This window comes from Chlorocebus sabaeus, chromosome 5, assembly GCF_047675955.1.
Source record: "Chlorocebus sabaeus isolate Y175 chromosome 5, mChlSab1.0.hap1, whole genome shotgun sequence".
In the NCBI taxonomy this organism is placed as follows: Eukaryota; Metazoa; Chordata; class Mammalia; order Primates; family Cercopithecidae; genus Chlorocebus; species Chlorocebus sabaeus.
Window position 1 is genome coordinate 65,494,201 of NC_132908.1, and position 13,052 is coordinate 65,507,252.

At 43.6% G+C, this 13,052-nt stretch overlaps 1 protein-coding gene across 10 annotated transcripts in view; it reads left to right on the forward strand.

Annotated features, from left to right (window-relative positions):
* The window catches only part of ZFP90 (ZFP90 zinc finger protein), a 35,050-nt gene that overhangs the window by 6,880 nt on the left and 15,118 nt on the right, over positions 1-13,052 (forward strand). The window lies entirely within an intron of this gene.

Below are 13,052 nucleotides of genomic sequence, written 5' to 3' on the forward strand. Positions count from 1 at the left end.
TGCGAGGCTGATTCGTGAACCCATTTATTCTTGTGGCAGAGGGGACATTTTCTAGAAGCATCACAACTCTAAGGTTATCCATTGATTTACATATTGGTGAAAATACACCAAGATCCAGATAATATCTGTATCTTTGAATCTACACTCTCTTTAGAATTAAGGAACAATGATAGACCGTAGTTGTTAGGTGTGTGAGACATCAAGATCAATCCAAATAAAAATACCAAGTTGCCAGGTACAGTGGCTCACACCTGTAATTCCAGCACTTTGGGAAGCTGAGGCAGTAGGATCTTAGTTTAAGCCCAGGAGTTTGAGACCAGCCTGGGCAACGTAGACTCTTTCTCTGCAAAAAAACAAAAAATTGAAAAGTAAAAAGATAAAAATAGCAACTTAGTAATGTCATTTAAAAGCAGTTTATAGTAAATTAAGCATACAATACATCATGCTTTTTTTTTTTTTTTTTTTTTTTTTTTTTTTTTTTTTTTTTTTGTGAGACAGGCAGGGTCTCTGTCACCCAGTGTGGAGTACAGTGGCATGATCTTGGCTCACTGCAACCTCTGCCATGGTGCACATCACCATGCCTGGCTAATTTTTGTATTTTTTGTTTATTTTATTTTTTGAGACAGAGTCTCATTCTGTTGCCCAGGCTGAAGTGCAGTGGCTTGATCTCGGCTCACTGCAAACTCCACCTCCTGGGTTCAAGTGATTCTGCTGCCTCAGCCTCCCTAGTAGCTGGGATTACAGGTGTGCACCACCACACCCAGCTAACTTTTTTGTATTTTAGTAGAGTTGGTTTTACCGTGTTGGCCAGGCTGGTCTCAAACTCCTGAGCTCAATTGATCTGCCCACGTCAGCCTCCCAAGGTGCTGGGATTACAGGTGTGAACCACCACACCTGGCCTAATTTTTGTATTTTTTGTAAAGATGGGGTTTTGCCAGGCTGGTCTTGAACTCCTAAGCTCAAGTGATCTGCTCACTTCAGCCTCTCAAAGTGTTGGGATTACAGGTGTGAGCCACCACAGCTGGGCACATGCCACCATACCCAGCTAATTTTTGTATTTTTAGTAGAGATGGTGTTTCACCATGCTGGCCCGGATGGTCTTGATCTCCTGACCTCCTAAAGTTCTGGGATTACAGGCTTCAGCCACCAGGCCCGGCCTGCCTTTTCAAATAAATATATTTATATTTACTTCTTATTATATGTTTCTGTTTTACAGGGATGAGCCTTAAGGAGTAAGACACCTGACAGTACTAAAACAAGACAGTTACTTGGTTTGAGGAGAGCCAGAGCACATCATGATCATTATCCCTTTTACATGCAAAGTGTCCTCCATAGGATTGTGAGAATTAGATGACTTAACACCTCAGCAGGGACTCCAGTCTTTTCTATAGTGGGAGGATACCTTTTTAGTGGTGAAAGTGGATTCATGGTCTGAGCAGTGAATTTTAAGGACCACTGTAAACTTTACTTTTAAAGCTGTGTTTCCCGAGCACCCTGGCTCAGTTGCATTCTCATTGAATGGCCTGATGATGTCCACGTGGGTTATCTAACTCAGGCTGCAGATGATAACCAGGGATGAAGGACGGACAGAATACTGGTCCTAAATGGGGCTTTTCAGGCAGAAATTTCCCTTTAGCAGTGGTTCCCCTTTTCTGAGCATGGCCCTCAGAGGAATGCAAACATGAGTAATGAGTCCTGTGACTGCTTAACTGTGAAGTTGATTTAGTGGGAGCAGACAGTCTCCTGCAGAAGTAGAGCACAAGACAGCTGGTGTCACATGTTGTTACAGAGGTCCAGAGGCTGCTTGGAGTTAAGAGAGGGGCCAGGACGTTCTGCCAGTGGGAAGAAGTCAGTGCAGTTTTCACCTTTGAATAGGAGCAGAGTCTAAGCAGGTGAAAACAAAAGGGGTCTGTAATGCCAGTACTTTGGGAGGCCGAGGCAGGCAGATCACTTGAGGTCAGGAGTTCAAGACCAGCCTGGCCAACATGGTGAAACTCTGTCTTCATTAAAAATACAAAAATTACCCAGGCATGGTGATGGGCGCCTGTAGTCCCAGCTACTAGGGAGGCTGAGGCAGGAGAATCACTTGAACCTGGGAGGTAGAGTTTGCGATGAACTGAGATCCCACCACTGCCTTCCAGCCTGGGTGACAGAGTGAGACTCCATCTCAAAAAACAAAACAAAACAAAACCCAAAAAACAAAAGGGAGAGGGTAGAGTTGATTGACTTGGTGAATCAGGCGAGTTGGGAGGCAAGAAGATGGGGGGGTGCATGTTCATTAAAGCATTGTTCTGTGTAACATCAGCTATGGGCTGCTGGCAGTGGGTAGAGGAGAATAGAAGGAGTTTGGACTTGTTCTTTTTGGCCTTGTAACTCATTCATTCATTCATCATTCATTCATCTGCTCATTCACCAGATAGTCATTGAGCCCTGTGATGTGTCAGGCACTTTTCTAGGCAGTTGGGATACTTCAGTGAACAAAATTAGAAAGGACTCTGCTCTCAAGGAGCTTACATTCTAAAGAGGGCAGACAAGAATTCAGTAAATAAGTAAATTGTATGGTATCCTAGAAAGCAGTAGTATCTCAAAAGGGAAAAAAGGTAGAGAAAGGTAAGGGCGATTGAGTGGGAAGGTGGGGGTTTTGTAGTATGGGTGCAATTTAAAATGATGTGGTCAGGGTAAGCCTTATCCTTATTGAGATGGTGACATCTGAGCAGACTTGAAGGAGATGAGGGAGTTAATGTCTAGAGGAAGAATGCTCTGGGCAGAGGGAACAGCCTAGCAGCAGGATGTGTGTCTGGTGTATTCAAGGAGTAGCAAAGAGGCCAGTGTAGCTTGAGCTGATGATTTGGGGCAGGGAACTAATACGACTTCTTAGGTTTTTTTAAAGATTGCCATGAATGATGAATCCTAGGAGAAAAAGTTTGATATTATATTTGATAATAGTTCCTTTGGAGAGGTGTTTTGATGAGTGGGACCGTTCCCCTGAGCATAGTTAACAAATTCCTGAACTGGCTCCATCTGAAGCAGGATGGGACTGGGAGCAGAGATGGAGGAGCCGGGATACCCATTTAGAATGTTTACATAGATATAGCTATGTATCTGTAGGATCATTAGTAGCAATGTCTATGTAAACATTACGCATCCTCATTTGCTTTTCTTTCTTTTCTTTTTTTTTTTTTTTTGAGATGGAGTCTTGCTCCGTCGCCAGGCTGGAGTGCGGTGGCGTGATCTTGACTCACCGCAACCTCCAACTCCCTGGTTCAAGCGACTTCCCTGTCTCCACCTCCCGAGCAACTGGGATTACAGGCATGTGCCACCATGCCCAGCTAATTTTTGTGTTTTTAGTAGAGATGGGGTTTCACCATGTTGACCAGGATGGTCTCGATCTCCTGAGCTCGTGGTCTCTCTGCCTCAGCCTCCCAAAGTGCTGAGATTTTAGGCGTGCGCCACCGCATCTGGCCTGCCCCTTTTTCTGGGGGGTGATGGAGTCTCGCTCTGTCACCTGGGCTGGAGTACAGTAGTGCAGTCTCGTCTCACTGCAACCTCTGCCTTCCGGGTTCAAGCAATTCTGTCTCAGCCTCCCAAGTAGCTGGGATTACAGGTGTGCGCCACCACACCCAACTCATCTTTTGTATTTTTACTAGAGATGGGGTTTCACTATGTTGGCCAGACTGGTCTCAAACTCCTGACCTCAAGTGATCCACCCGCCTCAGCCTCCCAAAATGCTGGGATCACAGGTGTGAGCCACCACATTGGCTTGCCTTTTTTTCATCACACGTGTACTACATTTTTAGTTAGGAAACAAAAAAGGCATTTGCCATTCTTAAATTTGAAGCCACCAGAACAATAAGAAATGAGAGAAGTTTTAAGCTAAGTGTAGTGGCACACACAGCTATAGTGCCAGCCACTTGGGAGGCTGAGGTGGGAGGATCACTTAAGCTCAGGAGTTTGAGGCTACAGTGAGCTATGATTGCCTACTGCACTCCAGCCTGGGCAGCAGAGAGAGATCCCATCTCAAAAAAAAAAAAAAAAAAAAAAAAAAACACAGAAAGAAAAATGAGGGAAGTTTTATAAGAAAAATGCTACATATGGAGACCAGATCTCTTCATGTTAGAGAAGAGATTTCCTTGATAGAGAGGAAATGGGGAGGAGGGGTCATAGCCTGGTCTCTGTTGACTCTGGATCCCAAAAGCTCTGGTTAGATCATCAGGGTGAACAGACCCAGCAAAACCTGGCTTAGGGCACCCAAACTCAGATAAGATGCTCCTGGGGCCACCAGGGGAAACCAGACCACTTGCTGAATCAGGTCAGCATGCTTGTGGTTAAGGATGTCTGAGCTCCCTCTGTCCAGAGGTTCCCCTTCTCAGCTTCGACCTGAGCTAGCAGGAGGTGGTCTCTAAGCCTTAGTACAGATTGCACCTTCCCCTGTGTAAGGTTAGGTACTGCTCCTATGTGTGCCCATAACACCTGTGAACACCTTTTTTTTTTTTTTTTTTTGAGACGGAGTCTCACTCTGTCACACAGGCTGGAGTGCAGTGGTGTGATTTCAGCTCACTGCAATCTCTGCCTCCCAGGTTCAAGCGATTCTCCTGCCTCAGCCTCCCGAGTAGCTGGAACTACAGGCACATGCCACCACGGCCAGCTAATTTTTTGTATTTTTAGTAGAGAAGGGGTTTCACCGTGTTAGCCAGGATGGTCTCAATCTCCTGACCTCTTGATCTGTCCGCCTTGGCCTCCCAAAGTGCTGAGATTACAGGTGTGAGCCACCGCGCCCGGCCCGTGCACACCTATTATAATACTGTTCTTACTTGGAATGGAGTGATGCATTTACCCAGCCTTCTCTGTACCAGGCTTTGTGCTCCTTTCAAGTAAGGCCATTTGACTCCTCCCTTCAACCCCTTGCCCAGACTAAACACGAGGTAACATGATCATTCATAACCGCTTAAGTTGAAGCAGCAATTTTATACTTTCTGCTCCTAATATAGCACAAATTATATTTTTCAGTCACAATGACCCCATTTTATTTTCCGATAAAATGATTACATGAAATAATATGATTTGCACTGAACAGTTTTTTAAAAATTTGTCTTTTGGATGTTAGGATGTCAAAACCTGTTCCTCTTAGAACTGTTTCAGGCCAGGCGTGGTGGCTCACGTCTGTAATCCCAGCACTCTGGGAGGCCGAGGTGGGCAGATCACAAGGTCCAGAGATCGAGACCATCCTGGCTAAGACGGTGAAACTCCGTCTCTACTAAAAATACGAAAAAATTAGCCGGGTGTGGTGGCAGGTGCCTGTAGTCCCAGCTACTCGGGAGGCTGAGGCAGAAGAATGGCGTGAACCCGGGAGTCGGAGCTTTCAGTGAGCCAAGATTGTGCCACCACACTCCAGCCTGGGCGACAGAGCAAGACTCTGTCTCAAAAAAAAAAAAAAAAAAAACCTGTTTCAAAAATAAGATTATTTTCCTTACTTTTCCGTGTTGTATTACTTTTATTAAAGTACATCTTATGGCCGGGTACAGTGACTCACACCTATAATCCCAGCATTTTGGGATGCTAAGGCGGGCAAATTGCATGAGCCCAGGAGTTCAAGACCAGCCTGGGCCACATAGTGAAACCCCATCTCTATTAAAAATACAAAAATTAGCTGGGTGGGGCGGCACACGCCTGTAATCCCAGCTACTTGGGAGGCTGAGACATGAGAATCGCTTGAGCCCAGGAGATGGAGGTTGCAGTGAGCCGAGATTGCGCCACTGCACTCCAGCCTGGGAGACGCAGCAAGACTCTGTCTCAAAACAAATAAATTAAGTATATCTTACTGTATAAATAAATAAAGTATATAAATAAAGTATATATGTGAGCATATATATTAGAGACTTTTTAGCTTTGATATAATCTTTTTCAATTTTAAAAAATTTTGATAAAATACACATAAGACAATCTTAACTAAGTTTAAGTGTACAGTTCAGTGGTGTTAAATACATTCATATGTAGTGCAGTCATCACCACTATCCATCTTCAAAACTCTTCATCTTGTAAAACTGAAAACTCTATAATCCATTAAACAATAACCCTTCATTCTTTCTTCCAGTCCCTGCAACTGCCATTTTGCTTCCTATCTCTATGATTTGGACCACTCTATCTCATATAAGTGGAATCAAACAGTATGTTTTGTTTTGTTTTGTTTTGTTTTGTTTTTTATTAAGATGGAGTCTCGCTCTGTCACCCAGGCTGGAGTGTGGTGGCGCAATCTCGGCTCACTGCAACCTCAGCCTCCTAGGTTCAAGCAGTTCTGTCTCAGCCTCCTGACAGCTGGGACTACAGTCATGCGCCCCCACGCCCAGCTAATTTTTGTGTTTTTAGTAGAGCCGGGGATTCATCATGTTGGCCAGGCTGGTCTTGAACTCCTGACCTCAAGTGATCTGCCCGCCTCAGCCTCCCAAAATGCTGGGATTACAGGCGTGAGCCACCACATCTGGCCAGAATCATACAGTATGTATCTTTTTGTGGCTGGCTTATTTCATTTATTATAATGTCTTCAAGATTCATCTAAGTCATAGCATATATCAGAATTTTCTTTCTTTTAAAGGCTGAATACAATGCTTTAACAAAAGCCTTTCTAAGGCTAAATACAACTCCATTTTGCTTATCCATTCATCTGTTGATGGACACTTGGATTGTTTCCATGTTTAACTGTTGTGAATAATGCTGCTATAGCACTGAACATGAACATGAGGCATTGAACTATTGAACGTGGGGGTACAAATATCTCTTTGAGTCCCTACTTTCAATTATTTTGGTTGTATACCCAGAGAGAAATTGCAGGGTCATATGGTAATTTTTTCCTGGAACCACCATACTGTTTCCATAGCAGCTGTACCTTTTTACATTCGTAACGACAGTGCACAAAGGGTTCCAATTTCTCCACATCCCGCCAACACTTGTTATTTTCTGTTTTGTCTTGATAGTAGCTGTCCTAGCTTGTGTGAGGTGATATCTCATTGTAGTTTTGATTTGCATTCTCTAATAATTAGTGATTTTGAACATCTTTGTATATCTTCTTTGGAGAAATGTTTATGCAAGTTCCTGGCCCATTTTTGAATGGTTTTTTGTTGGATTTTTAGGAGTTCTGTATATATTCTGGGTATTAATTGCTTAATAATCTAGACTTTTTAATAGAAAAAAGTCATTTATGATCCCTCTTCCCTAGGACTTCTGTATTTGTTCTGATGAATTTCTTTTTCTCCTTATGCATGTTTTTCCCCTTAAACATTTTTAGCATATTTTAAATTTCATTTAAGTTTTATGAGGATTCTTTTTTTGTTGTTTAAAATCAAATCAGTTTTAATGACTGTATTATATTGCTTTGTATGAATGTACCAACATTTATTTAGCCATTTCTTACAGAACATTTAGGTTGTTTCTGAAATTTTTACTCTTACACATAATGCTGGGATAAAATTTCACTTGGTTACAATACATAAGTTTTTCAAAATACAGTTGATCTCTCTCTTTTTTTTTTTTTTTTTTTTGAGACAGTTTTGCTCTTGTTGCTCAGGCTGGAGTGCAATCTCAGCTCACTGCAACCTCCACCTCCTAAGTCGAAACGATTCTCCTGCCTCAGCCTCCCAAGTAGCTGGGATTACAGGCATGTCCACGTCGTCCGGCTAGTTTTGATTTTTAGTGGAGATGGGGTTTCACCATGTTGGGCAGGCTGGTCTCAAACTCCTGACCTCAAGTGATCCACCTGCCTCGGCCTCCCAAAGTGCTGGGATTACAGGTGTGAGCCACCGCGTCTAGCCCAATTGATCACTTTTTTATGTCTGTATTACTAAGGGAAATAGCCATCAGAGAGAAAGCACTCTCTTGGACAGGTTTTGGTGTCATACTTATCCTTAATTTATAGAAACATTCAGATTGCTTTTCACCTTTTTCTGTCTTTTGAAAGAATTTACCTATAAAACATTTAGACCCAGAATTTTTATACACAGGATGGTTTGGCAACAATTTTCTCTATTTCCTCCTCAATTATGAAGGTTTCTGCTTTTTTGTGTCAACATTGGTAGTTTAGAATTTTAAAGTTTTCCACTTTGTTAAGATATTTTGCATTTCTTAACACACTATTTGTGTATTTCACTGTTTTGTTTATCCTTTTTTATTTTTATTTTTATTTTTTTTTTGAGACGAAGTTTTGCTCTTATTGCCTAGGCTGGAGTGCAATGGCACAATCTCAACTCACTGCAACCTCCGCCTTCTGGATTCAAACAATGCTCCTGCCTCAGTCTCCCAAGTAGCTGGGATTACAGGCATGCACCTCCACACCCAGCTAATTTTGTATTTTTAGTAGAGATGGGGTTTCTCCATGTTAGTCAGACTGGTCTCAAACTCCCAACCTCAGGTGATTCACCCGCCTCGGCCTCCCAAAGTGCTGGGATTACAGGCAGGAGCCACCGCGCCTGGCCTTATCCTCCTATCTTCAAGTTAATCTTTTAAAGATTTCTTCTTACTCGATTTATCAGAGGTTTTTCTGTTTGGCTGGTGCTGGAGAGGAACCAGCCTTAGATTTGGCTGTTAATGCCATCGTTTTCTTTTTGCCTCTACTTTTTATAATCTAAGAATTTAATTCACTAACCCACATTTTTTTTTTTTTAATCCTTGAAACAACTCCTCATTTTCTTTCAGTGAGAATTACCCAAATTCTGTATCCATTCACTCAGCAGACGTGTTTGGAATGCTTGCCCTGTACCAGGCAATGGTTCTTAACCAGGGTCATGTTTCAGAACCAGTCAGGAAGTGGTGCCTGCTTCCTCTGGGGTTCCCCATTTCAGTGAGGAAATGTGATGAGAGTGCACGTAAATGACTGAGCTCAGTGCTTGCCTAGCAGCAAGCGTTCAAGAAATCTGAACTGTTGCTCTTTGATAATGAACCACCTGAAGAGCTTTTAAAAGATGCTGGGCAGGACCCTCCATGCATGGGCAATTTAGAAAAGCTGCCCAGGTGATTCTGGACACTCTCCGCTTGCAGTGTCGGAGATAACTGAAATAAAAAGGAGTTTAAGAAATTCTTGAGGGAGAAAAATGTAGCTAGATGGCTACAGTTCTGAAATGGAGATGGGGACCAAATGCTTAAGGGGGATGGGGAGCACAGAGGATGTGGGGAAACTTCAGGAGGGAACGGAACAGTGAACTGGTTCTACAAGGATGACTAGGAATTTTTCCCTGTGGAACTGAGGGAAGAAAGTACACTATGGTCAGAATAGGATGTATAAAGGCAAAGAGACGCAAAAGAGAATGTTGTTACTGGGACAGAGAGTCCATGTGGCAGAAGCTTGGGTGTGTGACAGGAGGCAGCATTTGAGAGAAAGAAGATGCCCTGAGGTGGAGATGTATAACAATGTAGAACAGTGGTGTCCCAAAGAAATATAGATTCCATATATAATTTTAAGTTTTCTAGTGGCTACAATGTAAAAAGAAACAGGTGAAATTAATTTTAGTAATATATATTATTTAAAACAATATATCCAGAATATTATCATCTCTATATGTAATAAATATTTTAAAATTACTAATGAGGTATTTTACATTCTTTCCTTGGTACTAAGTCTTTGAAATCCAGTGTGTATTTAATTTAATTTATTTATTTATTTGAGACAGAATCTCACTCTGTCACCCAGGCTGGAGTGCAGTGGCACGATCTTGGCTCACTGTAACCTCTGCCTTATGGGTTCAAGCCATTCTCCTGCCTCAGCCTCCTGAGTATTTGGGATTACAGGTGTGCTCCACCACACCTAGCTAATTTTTGTATTTTTGTAGAGACTTGGTTTCTCCATGTTGGCCAGGCTGGTCTCAAACTCCTGACCTCAGGTGATCCAACCACCTCAGCCTCCCAAAGTGCTGGGATTATAGGTGTGAGACACTGTGCCTGGCCTCGTGTGTATTTTACTTAATCACACATGCCCATTTGGACTAGCTACATTGCAAGTGTGGCTTGTAAGTTTGTTTGCTCTTTTTCTTTTCCTCCCAGTATTTAAAACGGTTTGTAATTGGGTGAACATCTAAATCCTTAATTTAAAAACACAATGAATAGCTACATGTGGCCAGTGGCTGCCATATTAGATCGTGTAGCTCTAGATTGCCTTTCCCTGGATTAATACTGTCTGTCATTGGCAAGGGAGAATTTCAGCTGGATTTGAAGGATGAAGGCAAGGGATTGAATTCAGGAGACATTTCTGAGGCTTTTGGTGACTGCAAGGCATAAAGGAAAATTGAAGAGTCAAGGATGAGGTCCAGGTTTCCAGTCTTCAATACTGCAGATGGTGATGCAGTAGGAATCTGTGTGTGTGCAAAGGTTGATAGTGATGTTTCTTCTGTCTGTACACCGTTGTTAGTTACATTGTCAGCTATCAGCTTATTAAACTATGATCGGTCTGGCATCAGAGGCCACTAAGTACTTAAGTGGAGACACCACACTGTATTGCCATAAATGTGATGTTTTCTAATTGGGCAAACTCTGTATTTGCCCATGTCCTTTCTGAAAGTGCCCTTTCACCCCATCTGCTCTTAAAACTTTGTTTCTGTAGTTCAGGGAACTTGTGTTATTGATGAGGTAATTGGATCTCCAGGAGGTGTGAGATCTACTCAAGGATATTATGCATTTATTCATTATGGAGCTTTTTAGGAGCTTTATGGAGCTTTTTAGAAGCCCATGAAATTTAGTCTTCTCAACTTAGTATGTGCTGTTCCTAGTTCCTTGCCTTGGGCTCCACTAGTTGGCCAAGATCCTTGTATGTCAGCATAAGGAAAGGGAACATGTGATACTTCTTTTTTTTTTTTTTTTTTGAGACAGAGTCTCACTCTGTTGCCCAGGCTGAGGTGCAGTGGCACAGTCTCGGCTCACTTCAACCTTCGCCTCCTGGGTTCAAGCAATTCTCCCTGCCTCAGCCTCCCAAGTAGCTGGGATTATAGGTGCCTGCCACCACGCCCAGCTAATTGTAGTTTTACTAGAGACAGGGTTTTGCCATGTTGGCCTGGCTGCTCTCAAATTCCTGACCTCAGGTGATCCGCCTGCCTCGGCCTCCCAAAGTGCTAGGATTACAGGTGTGAGCCACTGCGCCTGGCTGTAATATGTGATACTTCCTAATAACTTTGTTAGTTTTTTTTGTTTGTTTTTTTGTTTGTTTGTTTGTTTTGAGATGGAGTCTCGTGCTGTCACCCAGGCTGGAGTGCAGTGGCATGATCTCCGCTCACTGCAAGCTCTGCCTCCTGGGTTCACAACATTCTCCTGCCTCAGCCTCCTGAGTATCTGGGACTACAGGTGCCTGCCACCACGTGCAGCTAATTTTATTGTATTTTTATTAGAGATGGGGTTTCACCGTGTTAGCCAGGATGGTCTCAATCTTCTGACCTCGTGATCCACCTACCTCAGCCTCCCAACGTGTTGGGATTACAGCCACTTTGTTAATTTTTTTTTTTTTTTTGAGACGGAGTCTTGCTCTGTAGCCCGGGCTGGAGTGCAGTGGCCAGATCTCAGCTCACTGCAAGCTCCGCCTCCTGGGTTCACGCCATTCTCCTGCCTCAGCCTCTGGAGTAGCTGGGACTACAGGCGCCCGCCACCTCGCCTGGCTAGTTTTTTGTATTTTTAGTAGAGATGGGGTTTCACCGTGTTAGCCAGGATGGTCTCGATCTCCTGACCTCGTGATCTGCCCGTCTCGGCCTCCCAAAGTGCTGGGATTACAGGCTTGAGCCACCATGCCAGGCCACTTTGTTAATTTTTAAAAGGGGTTGATGATGAGGTCCTGTTATATCTGGAAGAAGGATGAGCAGCTGTCTGCAAGGTGTTACTGGATCATTTATTAGGGTTCAAGGTGTGTCCTGCAGCATGAGAATGCCCTGAAGTCAATCTGACTCAGAGTGACTAACTTCCACCGAGGATCTCAGAGTGCATTTTATCTATTTACTCTGGCAAACTTTTGATTGTCCGTTATGTACCAAACTGGTTCTGGCCTCTGGAAATTTGAAGGTGCCTGAGCCAAGGTCTTTGACCCTCTAGAAGCACAGTTTGGTGGGAGTGACCACTGGGTAACAAAACGCCTGAATGTAGTATTGTCTTATGAGCTGTGCTAGATGGAGGCCCAAGGAGGAGAGCTGCTGGGATGGGAGGGGGACAACAGCCCAGACCTAGGGTATGTATGGAGCCGCAGAGGAGAGAACTTGACCAAGTCTTGGTGAAGAGTGAAGAGTAAGCCTTAGCCAGGCCAAGGAAAAAGCCTGAGTGCTTGAAGCAATGCTTGCCGAGGTGAAAGAGCGTTCTGGTTACAAGGAGCTGTAACTCTTCTGCACGGCCAAATGTTAGTGTCTAAGGGGAGGAGAAGCCAGAGTGGGGGCTGTGGAGCTCCCCAGGGGACTAGGCCATGAAGGGCTCTGAAGCTCACACTGAGGAATCTAAGTTTTCATCTCAAGACAAATACTTATTAAATATTTGTGGATGAGGCACAGTGGCTAACACCTGTCATCCCAGCACTTTGAGAGGCCGATGCAGGAGAATTGCTTGAGCCCATAAGTCCAAGACCAGCCTGGGCAAGTCTTGAGAAACCCTATCTCTACAAAAATAAAAATAAAAAATAGCCAGGTATGGTGGCACACACCTGTGGTCCCAGCTGCTTAGGAGGTTGAAATGAGAAGATTGCCTGGGCCCAGCAGGGTCAAGGCTGCAGTGAGCTATGATTGCACCACCGCACTCCAGCCTGGGAACAGAGCAAGACCTTGTCTCAAAAGAAAAATGTATTAAATATTTGTGGAGCACCTACTACATGTCAGGTCTATTCTAGGCAATGGAGATTCAACAGTAAAGAAAAGAAATAGTATTCCTACTCTCTTGGGGTTTACATTCTGCTATGGGATATAGACTGTCAACAAACATGACATGTCAGGTGGCAAAGGCTGTGAAAAAAGACGGTGAGAATAGAGTGGGGTGCTATTTTATGGAGGATGGTGAGGGAAGGTTGCTCTGATAAAGTGACATTTGAACAAAGCTGAAGCCAGTGAGTAGGGAGC